The following is an 11,086-nucleotide window of genomic DNA, read 5'->3' as shown; positions in this document are numbered from 1 at the left end:
AGTTCAAGCCCCACCAGGAGCAAGTATTCTTCTTGAAGCCCCTGCCTGTCTATTTCTTGTCCGGAAAATGATAATTTATTCAATCCATTTAGGAGTACAATTCATCGGTAATAGGATGTCATTGAGATGACAGGTCAGAGTGCAGGCAGAGATAAAATACAAATTCATAGCCTTCTGTATCACCAGCTATGCAGGGTGGCAAGCCTGCTCGAAATTCCAAGCAGATGGTTGTTTGCGAAGTGAGTTGGTGCTTCGGCAGAGAAAATAAACACCCAACGTGGGGCTCGAACCCACGACCCTGAGATTAAGAGTCTCATGCTCTACCGACTGAGCTAGCCAGGTACCTCACTAGTGATTTTGACTTGGTTCGAATATCGTACATCCCAGTTTCTGCAAAATATGGTGATCAGTGAGTGTTGTTGATGGATCCTGTGGTGCAATCTGTTAGCGTGTTGTACTTATACAGCAGTATACAGTAATTCGATGCGAAGGTTATGAGTTCAAGCCCCACCAGGAGCAAGTATTCTTCTTGAAGCCCCTGCCTGTCTATTTCTTGTCCGGAAAATGATAATTTATTCAATCCATTTAGGAGTACAATTCATCGGTAATAGGGATGTCATTGAGATGACAGGTCAGAGTGCAGGCAGAGATAGAATACAAATTCATAGCCTTCTGTATCACCAGCTATGCAGGGTGGCAAGCCTGCTCGAAATTCCAAGCAGATGGTTGTTTGCGAAGTGAGTTGGTGCTTCGGCAGAGAAAATAAACACCCAACGTGGGGCTCGAACCCACGACCCTGAGATTAAGAGTCTCATGCTCTACCGACTGAGCTAGCCAGGTACCTCACTAGTGATTTTGACTTGGTTCGAATATCGTACATCCCAGTTTCTGCAAAATATGGTGATCAGTGAGTGTTGTTGATGGATCCTGTGGTGCAATCTGTTAGCGTGTTGTACTTATACAGCAGTATACAGTAATTCGATGCGAAGGTTATGAGTTCAAGCCCCACCAGGAGCAAGTATTCTTCTTGAAGCCCCTGCCTGTCTATTTCTTGTCCGGAAAATGATAATTTATTCAATCCATTTAGGAGTACAATTCATCGGTAATAGGGATGTCATTGAGATGACAGGTCAGAGTGCAGGCAGAGATAAAATACAAATTCATAGCCTTCTGTATCACCAGCTATGCAGGGTGGCAAGCCTGCTCGAAATTCCAAGCAGATGGTTGTTTGCGAAGTGAGTTGGTGCTTCGGCAGAGAAAATAAACACCCAACGTGGGGCTCGAACCCACGACCCTGAGATTAAGAGTCTCATGCTCTACCGACTGAGCTAGCCAGGTACCTCACTAGTGATTTTGACTTGGTTCGAATATCGTACATCCCAGTTTCTGCAAAATATGGTGATCAGTGAGTGTTGTTGATGGATCCTGTGGTGCAATCTGTTAGCGTGTTGTACTTATACAGCAGTATACAGTAATTCGATGCGAAGGTTATGAGTTCAAGCCCCACCAGGAGCAAGTATTCTTCTTGAAGCCCCTGCCTGTCTATTTCTTGTCCGGAAAATGATAATTTATTCAATCCATTTAGGAGTACAATTCATCGGTAATAGGGATGTCATTGAGATGACAGGTCAGAGTGCAGGCAGAGATAGAATACAAATTCATAGCCTTCTGTATCACCAGCTATGCAGGGTGGCAAGCCTGCTCGAAATTCCAAGCAGATGGTTGTTTGCGAAGTGAGTTGGTGCTTCGGCAGAGAAAATAAACACCCAACGTGGGGCTCGAACCCACGACCCTGAGATTAAGAGTCTCATGCTCTACCGACTGAGCTAGCCAGGTACCTCACTAGTGATTTTGACTTGGTTCGAATATCGTACATCCCAGTTTCTGCAAAATATGGTGATCAGTGAGTGTTGTTGATGGATCCTGTGGTGCAATCTGTTAGCGTGTTGTACTTATACAGCAGTATACAGTAATTCGATGCGAAGGTTATGAGTTCAAGCCCCACCAGGAGCAAGTATTCTTCTTGAAGCCCCTGCCTGTCTATTTCTTGTCCGGAAAATGATAATTTATTCAATCCATTTAGGAGTACAATTCATCGGTAATAGGGATGTCATTGAGATGACAGGTCAGAGTGCAGGCAGAGATAAAATACAAATTCATAGCCTGCTCGAAATTCCAAGCAGATGGTTGTTTGCGAAGTGAGTTGGTGCTTCGGCAGAGAAAATAAACACCCAACGTGGGGCTCGAACCCACGACCCTGAGATTAAGAGTCTCATGCTCTACCGACTGAGCTAGCCAGGTACCTCACTAGTGATTTTGACTTGGTTCGAATATCGTACATCCCAGTTTCTGCAAAATATGGTGATCAGTGAGTGTTGTTGATGGATCCTGTGGTGCAATCTGTTAGCGTGTTGTACTTATACAGCAGTATACAGTAATTCGATGCGAAGGTTATGAGTTCAAGCCCCACCAGGAGCAAGTATTCTTCTTGAAGCCCCTGCCTGTCTATTTCTTGTCCGGAAAATGATAATTTATTCAATCCATTTAGGAGTACAATTCATCGGTAATAGGGATGTCATTGAGATGACAGGTCAGAGTGCAGGCAGAGATAAAATACAAATTCATAGCCTTCTGTATCACCAGCTATGCAGGGTGGCAAGCCTGCTCGAAATTCCAAGCAGATGGTTGTTTGCGAAGTGAGTTGGTGCTTCGGCAGAGAAAATAAACACCCAACGTGGGGCTCGAACCCACGACCCTGAGATTAAGAGTCTCATGCTCTACCGACTGAGCTAGCCAGGTACCTCACTAGTGATTTTGACTTGGTTCGAATATCGTACATCCCAGTTTCTGCAAAATATGGTGATCAGTGAGTGTTGTTGATGGATCCTGTGGTGCAATCTGTTAGCGTGTTGTACTTATACAGCAGTATACAGTAATTCGATGCGAAGGTTATGAGTTCAAGCCCCACCAGGAGCAAGTATTCTTCTTGAAGCCCCTGCCTGTCTATTTCTTGTCCGGAAAATGATAATTTATTCAATCCATTTAGGAGTACAATTCATCGGTAATAGGGATGTCATTGAGATGACAGGTCAGAGTGCAGGCAGAGATAAAATACAAATTCATAGCCTTCTGTATCACCAGCTATGCAGGGTGGCAAGCCTGCTCGAAATTCCAAGCAGATGGTTGTTTGCGAAGTGAGTTGGTGCTTCGGCAGAGAAAATAAACACCCAACGTGGGGCTCGAACCCACGACCCTGAGATTAAGAGTCTCATGCTCTACCGACTGAGCTAGCCAGGTACCTCACTAGTGATTTTGACTTGGTTCGAATATCGTACATCCCAGTTTCTGCAAAATATGGTGATCAGTGAGTGTTGTTGATGGATCCTGTGGTGCAATCTGTTAGCGTGTTGTACTTATACAGCAGTATACAGTAATTCGATGCGAAGGTTATGAGTTCAAGCCCCACCAGGAGCAAGTATTCTTCTTGAAGCCCCTGCCTGTCTATTTCTTGTCCGGAAAATGATAATTTATTCAATCCATTTAGGAGTACAATTCATCGGTAATAGGGATGTCATTGAGATGACAGGTCAGAGTGCAGGCAGAGATAAAATACAAATTCATAGCCTTCTGTATCACCAGCTATGCAGGGTGGCAAGCCTGCTCGAAATTCCAAGCAGATGGTTGTTTGCGAAGTGAGTTGGTGCTTCGGCAGAGAAAATAAACACCCAACGTGGGGCTCGAACCCACGACCCTGAGATTAAGAGTCTCATGCTCTACCGACTGAGCTAGCCAGGTACCTCACTAGTGATTTTGACTTGGTTCGAATATCGTACATCCCAGTTTCTGCAAAATATGGTGATCAGTGAGTGTTGTTGATGGATCCTGTGGTGCAATCTGTTAGCGTGTTGTACTTATACAGCAGTATACAGTAATTCGATGCGAAGGTTATGAGTTCAAGCCCCACCAGGAGCAAGTATTCTTCTTGAAGCCCCTGCCTGTCTATTTCTTGTCCGGAAAATGATAATTTATTCAATCCATTTAGGAGTACAATTCATCGGTAATAGGGATGTCATTGAGATGACAGGTCAGAGTGCAGGCAGAGATAAAATACAAATTCATAGCCTTCTGTATCACCAGCTATGCAGGGTGGCAAGCCTGCTCGAAATTCCAAGCAGATGGTTGTTTGCGAAGTGAGTTGGTGCTTCGGCAGAGAAAATAAACACCCAACGTGGGGCTCGAACCCACGACCCTGAGATTAAGAGTCTCATGCTCTACCGACTGAGCTAGCCAGGTACCTCACTAGTGATTTTGACTTGGTTCGAATATCGTACATCCCAGTTTCTGCAAAATATGGTGATCAGTGAGTGTTGTTGATGGATCCTGTGGTGCAATCTGTTAGCGTGTTGTACTTATACAGCAGTATACAGTAATTCGATGCGAAGGTTATGAGTTCAAGCCCCACCAGGAGCAAGTATTCTTCTTGAAGCCCCTGCCTGTCTATTTCTTGTCCGGAAAATGATAATTTATTCAATCCATTTAGGAGTACAATTCATCGGTAATAGGGATGTCATTGAGATGACAGGTCAGAGTGCAGGCAGAGATAAAATACAAATTCATAGCCTTCTGTATCACCAGCTATGCAGGGTGGCAAGCCTGCTCGAAATTCCAAGCAGATGGTTGTTTGCGAAGTGAGTTGGTGCTTCGGCAGAGAAAATAAACACCCAACGTGGGGCTCGAACCCACGACCCTGAGATTAAGAGTCTCATGCTCTACCGACTGAGCTAGCCAGGTACCTCACTAGTGATTTTGACTTGGTTCGAATATCGTACATCCCAGTTTCTGCAAAATATGGTGATCAGTGAGTGTTGTTGATGGATCCTGTGGTGCAATCTGTTAGCGTGTTGTACTTATACAGCAGTATACAGTAATTCGATGCGAAGGTTATGAGTTCAAGCCCCACCAGGAGCAAGTATTCTTCTTGAAGCCCCTGCCTGTCTATTTCTTGTCCGGAAAATGATAATTTATTCAATCCATTTAGGAGTACAATTCATCGGTAATAGGGATGTCATTGAGATGACAGGTCAGAGTGCAGGCAGAGATAAAATACAAATTCATAGCCTTCTGTATCACCAGCTATGCAGGGTGGCAAGCCTGCTCGAAATTCCAAGCAGATGGTTGTTTGCGAAGTGAGTTGGTGCTTCGGCAGAGAAAATAAACACCCAACGTGGGGCTCGAACCCACGACCCTGAGATTAAGAGTCTCATGCTCTACCGACTGAGCTAGCCAGGTACCTCACTAGTGATTTTGACTTGGTTCGAATATCGTACATCCCAGTTTCTGCAAAATATGGTGATCAGTGAGTGTTGTTGATGGATCCTGTGGTGCAATCTGTTAGCGTGTTGTACTTATACAGCAGTATACAGTAATTCGATGCGAAGGTTATGAGTTCAAGCCCCACCAGGAGCAAGTATTCTTCTTGAAGCCCCTGCCTGTCTATTTCTTGTCCGGAAAATGATAATTTATTCAATCCATTTAGGAGTACAATTCATCGGTAATAGGGATGTCATTGAGATGACAGGTCAGAGTGCAGGCAGAGATAAAATACAAATTCATAGCCTTCTGTATCACCAGCTATGCAGGGTGGCAAGCCTGCTCGAAATTCCAAGCAGATGGTTGTTTGCGAAGTGAGTTGGTGCTTCGGCAGAGAAAATAAACACCCAACGTGGGGCTCGAACCCACGACCCTGAGATTAAGAGTCTCATGCTCTACCGACTGAGCTAGCCAGGTACCTCACTAGTGATTTTGACTTGGTTCGAATATCGTACATCCCAGTTTCTGCAAAATATGGTGATCAGTGAGTGTTGTTGATGGATCCTGTGGTGCAATCTGTTAGCGTGTTGTACTTATACAGCAGTATACAGTAATTCGATGCGAAGGTTATGAGTTCAAGCCCCACCAGGAGCAAGTATTCTTCTTGAAGCCCCTGCCTGTCTATTTCTTGTCCGGAAAATGATAATTTATTCAATCCATTTAGGAGTACAATTCATCGGTAATAGGGATGTCATTGAGATGACAGGTCAGAGTGCAGGCAGAGATAAAATACAAATTCATAGCCTTCTGTATCACCAGCTATGCAGGGTGGCAAGCCTGCTCGAAATTCCAAGCAGATGGTTGTTTGCGAAGTGAGTTGGTGCTTCGGCAGAGAAAATAAACACCCAACGTGGGGCTCGAACCCACGACCCTGAGATTAAGAGTCTCATGCTCTACCGACTGAGCTAGCCAGGTACCTCACTAGTGATTTTGACTTGGTTCGAATATCGTACATCCCAGTTTCTGCAAAATATGGTGATCAGTGAGTGTTGTTGATGGATCCTGTGGTGCAATCTGTTAGCGTGTTGTACTTATACAGCAGTATACAGTAATTCGATGCGAAGGTTATGAGTTCAAGCCCCACCAGGAGCAAGTATTCTTCTTGAAGCCCCTGCCTGTCTATTTCTTGTCCGGAAAATGATAATTTATTCAATCCATTTAGGAGTACAATTCATCGGTAATAGGGATGTCATTGAGATGACAGGTCAGAGTGCAGGCAGAGATAAAATACAAATTCATAGCCTTCTGTATCACCAGCTATGCAGGGTGGCAAGCCTGCTCGAAATTCCAAGCAGATGGTTGTTTGCGAAGTGAGTTGGTGCTTCGGCAGAGAAAATAAACACCCAACGTGGGGCTCGAACCCACGACCCTGAGATTAAGAGTCTCATGCTCTACCGACTGAGCTAGCCAGGTACCTCACTAGTGATTTTGACTTGGTTCGAATATCGTACATCCCAGTTTCTGCAAAATATGGTGATCAGTGAGTGTTGTTGATGGATCCTGTGGTGCAATCTGTTAGCGTGTTGTACTTATACAGCAGTATACAGTAATTCGATGCGAAGGTTATGAGTTCAAGCCCCACCAGGAGCAAGTATTCTTCTTGAAGCCCCTGCCTGTCTATTTCTTGTCCGGAAAATGATAATTTATTCAATCCATTTAGGAGTACAATTCATCGGTAATAGGGATGTCATTGAGATGACAGGTCAGAGTGCAGGCAGAGATAAAATACAAATTCATAGCCTTCTGTATCACCAGCTATGCAGGGTGGCAAGCCTGCTCGAAATTCCAAGCAGATGGTTGTTTGCGAAGTGAGTTGGTGCTTCGGCAGAGAAAATAAACACCCAACGTGGGGCTCGAACCCACGACCCTGAGATTAAGAGTCTCATGCTCTACCGACTGAGCTAGCCAGGTACCTCACTAGTGATTTTGACTTGGTTCGAATATCGTACATCCCAGTTTCTGCAAAATATGGTGATCAGTGAGTGTTGTTGATGGATCCTGTGGTGCAATCTGTTAGCGTGTTGTACTTATACAGCAGTATACAGTAATTCGATGCGAAGGTTATGAGTTCAAGCCCCACCAGGAGCAAGTATTCTTCTTGAAGCCCCTGCCTGTCTATTTCTTGTCCGGAAAATGATAATTTATTCAATCCATTTAGGAGTACAATTCATCGGTAATAGGGATGTCATTGAGATGACAGGTCAGAGTGCAGGCAGAGATAAAATACAAATTCATAGCCTTCTGTATCACCAGCTATGCAGGGTGGCAAGCCTGCTCGAAATTCCAAGCAGATGGTTGTTTGCGAAGTGAGTTGGTGCTTCGGCAGAGAAAATAAACACCCAACGTGGGGCTCGAACCCACGACCCTGAGATTAAGAGTCTCATGCTCTACCGACTGAGCTAGCCAGGTACCTCACTAGTGATTTTGACTTGGTTCGAATATCGTACATCCCAGTTTCTGCAAAATATGGTGATCAGTGAGTGTTGTTGATGGATCCTGTGGTGCAATCTGTTAGCGTGTTGTACTTATACAGCAGTATACAGTAATTCGATGCGAAGGTTATGAGTTCAAGCCCCACCAGGAGCAAGTATTCTTCTTGAAGCCCCTGCCTGTCTATTTCTTGTCCGGAAAATGATAATTTATTCAATCCATTTAGGAGTACAATTCATCGGTAATAGGGATGTCATTGAGATGACAGGTCAGAGTGCAGGCAGAGATAAAATACAAATTCATAGCCTTCTGTATCACCAGCTATGCAGGGTGGCAAGCCTGCTCGAAATTCCAAGCAGATGGTTGTTTGCGAAGTGAGTTGGTGCTTCGGCAGAGAAAATAAACACCCAACGTGGGGCTCGAACCCACGACCCTGAGATTAAGAGTCTCATGCTCTACCGACTGAGCTAGCCAGGTACCTCACTAGTGATTTTGACTTGGTTCGAATATCGTACATCCCAGTTTCTGCAAAATATGGTGATCAGTGAGTGTTGTTGATGGATCCTGTGGTGCAATCTGTTAGCGTGTTGTACTTATACAGCAGTATACAGTAATTCGATGCGAAGGTTATGAGTTCAAGCCCCACCAGGAGCAAGTATTCTTCTTGAAGCCCCTGCCTGTCTATTTCTTGTCCGGAAAATGATAATTTATTCAATCCATTTAGGAGTACAATTCATCGGTAATAGGGATGTCATTGAGATGACAGGTCAGAGTGCAGGCAGAGATAAAATACAAATTCATAGCCTGCTCGAAATTCCAAGCAGATGGTTGTTTGCGAAGTGAGTTGGTGCTTCGGCAGAGAAAATAAACACCCAACGTGGGGCTCGAACCCACGACCCTGAGATTAAGAGTCTCATGCTCTACCGACTGAGCTAGCCAGGTACCTCACTAGTGATTTTGACTTGGTTCGAATATCGTACATCCCAGTTTCTGCAAAATATGGTGATCAGTGAGTGTTGTTGATGGATCCTGTGGTGCAATCTGTTAGCGTGTTGTACTTATACAGCAGTATACAGTAATTCGATGCGAAGGTTATGAGTTCAAGCCCCACCAGGAGCAAGTATTCTTCTTGAAGCCCCTGCCTGTCTATTTCTTGTCCGGAAAATGATAATTTATTCAATCCATTTAGGAGTACAATTCATCGGTAATAGGGATGTCATTGAGATGACAGGTCAGAGTGCAGGCAGAGATAAAATACAAATTCATAGCCTTCTGTATCACCAGCTATGCAGGGTGGCAAGCCTGCTCGAAATTCCAAGCAGATGGTTGTTTGCGAAGTGAGTTGGTGCTTCGGCAGAGAAAATAAACACCCAACGTGGGGCTCGAACCCACGACCCTGAGATTAAGAGTCTCATGCTCTACCGACTGAGCTAGCCAGGTACCTCACTAGTGATTTTGACTTGGTTCGAATATCGTACATCCCAGTTTCTGCAAAATATGGTGATCAGTGAGTGTTGTTGATGGATCCTGTGGTGCAATCTGTTAGCGTGTTGTACTTATACAGCAGTATACAGTAATTCGATGCGAAGGTTATGAGTTCAAGCCCCACCAGGAGCAAGTATTCTTCTTGAAGCCCCTGCCTGTCTATTTCTTGTCCGGAAAATTATAATTTATTCAATCCATTTAGGAGTACAATTCATCGGTAATAGGGATGTCATTGAGATGACAGGTCAGAGTGCAGGCAGAGATAAAATACAAATTCATAGCCTTCTGTATCACCAGCTATGCAGGGTGGTAAAAGCCTGCTCGAAATTCCAATCAGATGGTTGTTTACGAAGTGAGTTGGTGCTTCGGCAGAGAAAATAAACACCCAGCGTGGTGCTCGAACCCACGTCCCTGAGATTAAGAGTCTCATGCTCTACCGACTGAGCTAGCCAGGTACCTCACTAGTGATTTTGACTTGTTTCGAATATCGTACATCCCAGTTTCTGCAAAATATGGTGATCAGTGAGTGTTGTTGATGGATCCTGTGATGCAATCTGTTAGCGTGTTGTACTTATACAGCAGTATACAGTAATTCGATGCGAAGGTTATGAGTTCAAGCCCCACCAGGAGCAAGTATTCTTCTTGAAGCCCCTGCCTGTCTATTTCTTGTCCGGAAAATGATAATTTATTCAATCCATTTAGGAGTACAATTCATCGGTAATAGGGATGTCATTGAGATGACAGGTCAGAGTGCAGGCAGAGATAAAATACAAATTCATAGCCTTCTGTATCACCAGCTATGCAGGGTGGCAAGCCTGCTCGAAATTCCAAGCAGATGGTTGTTTGCGAAGTGAGTTGGTGCTTCGGCAGAGAAAATAAACACCCAACGTGGGGCTCGAACCCACGACCCTGAGATTAAGAGTCTCATGCTCTACCGACTGAGCTAGCCAGGTACCTCACTAGTGATTTTGACTTGGTTCGAATATCGTACATCCCAGTTTCTGCAAAATATGGTGATCAGTGAGTGTTGTTGATGGATCCTGTGGTGCAATCTGTTAGCGTGTTGTACTTATACAGCAGTATACAGTAATTCGATGCGAAGGTTATGAGTTCAAGCCCCACCAGGAGCAAGTATTCTTCTTGAAGCCCCTGCCTGTCTATTTCTTGTCCGGAAAATGATAATTTATTCAATCCATTTAGGAGTACAATTCATCGGTAATAGGGATGTCATTGAGATGACAGGTCAGAGTGCAGGCAGAGATAAAATACAAATTCATAGCCTTCTGTATCACCAGCTATGCAGGGTGGCAAGCCTGCTCGAAATTCCAAGCAGATGGTTGTTTGCGAAGTGAGTTGGTGCTTCGGCAGAGAAAATAAACACCCAACGTGGGGCTCGAACCCACGACCCTGAGATTAAGAGTCTCATGCTCTACCGACTGAGCTAGCCAGGTACCTCACTAGTGATTTTGACTTGGTTCGAATATCGTACATCCCAGTTTCTGCAAAATATGGTGATCAGTGAGTGTTGTTGATGGATCCTGTGGTGCAATCTGTTAGCGTGTTGTACTTATACAGCAGTATACAGTAATTCGATGCGAAGGTTATGAGTTCAAGCCCCACCAGGAGCAAGTATTCTTCTTGAAGCCCCTGCCTGTCTATTTCTTGTCCGGAAAATGATAATTTATTCAATCCATTTAGGAGTACAATTCATCGGTAATAGGGATGTCATTGAGATGACAGGTCAGAGTGCAGGCAGAGATAAAATACAAATTCATAGCCTTCTGTATCACCAGCTATGCAG

The 11,086-nt window shown here is 44.4% G+C and overlaps 21 non-coding genes across 21 annotated transcripts; all 21 read right to left on the bottom strand.

Annotated features, from left to right (window-relative positions):
• Positions 1 to 269: 269 nt before the first annotated feature.
• trnak-cuu (transfer RNA lysine (anticodon CUU)) lies at positions 270 to 342 on the bottom strand. Its single transcript has one exon. It is a non-coding gene; the product is annotated as a tRNA-Lys (tRNA).
• A 425-nt stretch (positions 343 to 767) lies between these two features.
• Positions 768 to 840, bottom strand: trnak-cuu (transfer RNA lysine (anticodon CUU)). Its single transcript has one exon. It is a non-coding gene; the product is annotated as a tRNA-Lys (tRNA).
• A 425-nt stretch (positions 841 to 1,265) lies between these two features.
• trnak-cuu (transfer RNA lysine (anticodon CUU)) lies at positions 1,266 to 1,338 on the bottom strand. Its single transcript has one exon. It is a non-coding gene; the product is annotated as a tRNA-Lys (tRNA).
• A 425-nt stretch (positions 1,339 to 1,763) lies between these two features.
• On the bottom strand, positions 1,764 to 1,836 carry trnak-cuu (transfer RNA lysine (anticodon CUU)). The gene has a single exon. It is a non-coding gene; the product is annotated as a tRNA-Lys (tRNA).
• Positions 1,837 to 2,228: 392 nt separating this feature from the next.
• trnak-cuu (transfer RNA lysine (anticodon CUU)) lies at positions 2,229 to 2,301 on the bottom strand. The gene has a single exon. It is a non-coding gene; the product is annotated as a tRNA-Lys (tRNA).
• A 425-nt stretch (positions 2,302 to 2,726) lies between these two features.
• Positions 2,727 to 2,799, bottom strand: trnak-cuu (transfer RNA lysine (anticodon CUU)). The gene has a single exon. It is a non-coding gene; the product is annotated as a tRNA-Lys (tRNA).
• Positions 2,800 to 3,224: 425 nt separating this feature from the next.
• On the bottom strand, positions 3,225 to 3,297 carry trnak-cuu (transfer RNA lysine (anticodon CUU)). Its single transcript has one exon. It is a non-coding gene; the product is annotated as a tRNA-Lys (tRNA).
• Positions 3,298 to 3,722: 425 nt separating this feature from the next.
• On the bottom strand, positions 3,723 to 3,795 carry trnak-cuu (transfer RNA lysine (anticodon CUU)). Its single transcript has one exon. It is a non-coding gene; the product is annotated as a tRNA-Lys (tRNA).
• Positions 3,796 to 4,220: 425 nt separating this feature from the next.
• Positions 4,221 to 4,293, bottom strand: trnak-cuu (transfer RNA lysine (anticodon CUU)). The gene has a single exon. It is a non-coding gene; the product is annotated as a tRNA-Lys (tRNA).
• Positions 4,294 to 4,718: 425 nt separating this feature from the next.
• On the bottom strand, positions 4,719 to 4,791 carry trnak-cuu (transfer RNA lysine (anticodon CUU)). The gene has a single exon. It is a non-coding gene; the product is annotated as a tRNA-Lys (tRNA).
• A 425-nt stretch (positions 4,792 to 5,216) lies between these two features.
• On the bottom strand, positions 5,217 to 5,289 carry trnak-cuu (transfer RNA lysine (anticodon CUU)). The gene has a single exon. It is a non-coding gene; the product is annotated as a tRNA-Lys (tRNA).
• Positions 5,290 to 5,714: 425 nt separating this feature from the next.
• trnak-cuu (transfer RNA lysine (anticodon CUU)) lies at positions 5,715 to 5,787 on the bottom strand. Its single transcript has one exon. It is a non-coding gene; the product is annotated as a tRNA-Lys (tRNA).
• Positions 5,788 to 6,212: 425 nt separating this feature from the next.
• On the bottom strand, positions 6,213 to 6,285 carry trnak-cuu (transfer RNA lysine (anticodon CUU)). The gene has a single exon. It is a non-coding gene; the product is annotated as a tRNA-Lys (tRNA).
• Positions 6,286 to 6,710: 425 nt separating this feature from the next.
• Positions 6,711 to 6,783, bottom strand: trnak-cuu (transfer RNA lysine (anticodon CUU)). The gene has a single exon. It is a non-coding gene; the product is annotated as a tRNA-Lys (tRNA).
• A 425-nt stretch (positions 6,784 to 7,208) lies between these two features.
• trnak-cuu (transfer RNA lysine (anticodon CUU)) lies at positions 7,209 to 7,281 on the bottom strand. The gene has a single exon. It is a non-coding gene; the product is annotated as a tRNA-Lys (tRNA).
• Positions 7,282 to 7,706: 425 nt separating this feature from the next.
• trnak-cuu (transfer RNA lysine (anticodon CUU)) lies at positions 7,707 to 7,779 on the bottom strand. The gene has a single exon. It is a non-coding gene; the product is annotated as a tRNA-Lys (tRNA).
• Positions 7,780 to 8,204: 425 nt separating this feature from the next.
• On the bottom strand, positions 8,205 to 8,277 carry trnak-cuu (transfer RNA lysine (anticodon CUU)). The gene has a single exon. It is a non-coding gene; the product is annotated as a tRNA-Lys (tRNA).
• A 392-nt stretch (positions 8,278 to 8,669) lies between these two features.
• Positions 8,670 to 8,742, bottom strand: trnak-cuu (transfer RNA lysine (anticodon CUU)). Its single transcript has one exon. It is a non-coding gene; the product is annotated as a tRNA-Lys (tRNA).
• A 425-nt stretch (positions 8,743 to 9,167) lies between these two features.
• trnak-cuu (transfer RNA lysine (anticodon CUU)) lies at positions 9,168 to 9,240 on the bottom strand. The gene has a single exon. It is a non-coding gene; the product is annotated as a tRNA-Lys (tRNA).
• A 925-nt stretch (positions 9,241 to 10,165) lies between these two features.
• Positions 10,166 to 10,238, bottom strand: trnak-cuu (transfer RNA lysine (anticodon CUU)). The gene has a single exon. It is a non-coding gene; the product is annotated as a tRNA-Lys (tRNA).
• A 425-nt stretch (positions 10,239 to 10,663) lies between these two features.
• On the bottom strand, positions 10,664 to 10,736 carry trnak-cuu (transfer RNA lysine (anticodon CUU)). Its single transcript has one exon. It is a non-coding gene; the product is annotated as a tRNA-Lys (tRNA).
• Positions 10,737 to 11,086: the final 350 nt, after the last annotated feature.

This window comes from Oncorhynchus nerka, unplaced genomic scaffold (genome assembly GCF_034236695.1).
Source record: "Oncorhynchus nerka isolate Pitt River unplaced genomic scaffold, Oner_Uvic_2.0 unplaced_scaffold_977, whole genome shotgun sequence".
NCBI lineage: Eukaryota > Metazoa > Chordata > Actinopteri > Salmoniformes > Salmonidae > Oncorhynchus > Oncorhynchus nerka.
The sequence above is the reverse complement of the archived record's forward strand: the minus strand, read 5'-3'. Positions and strand labels throughout refer to the sequence as shown.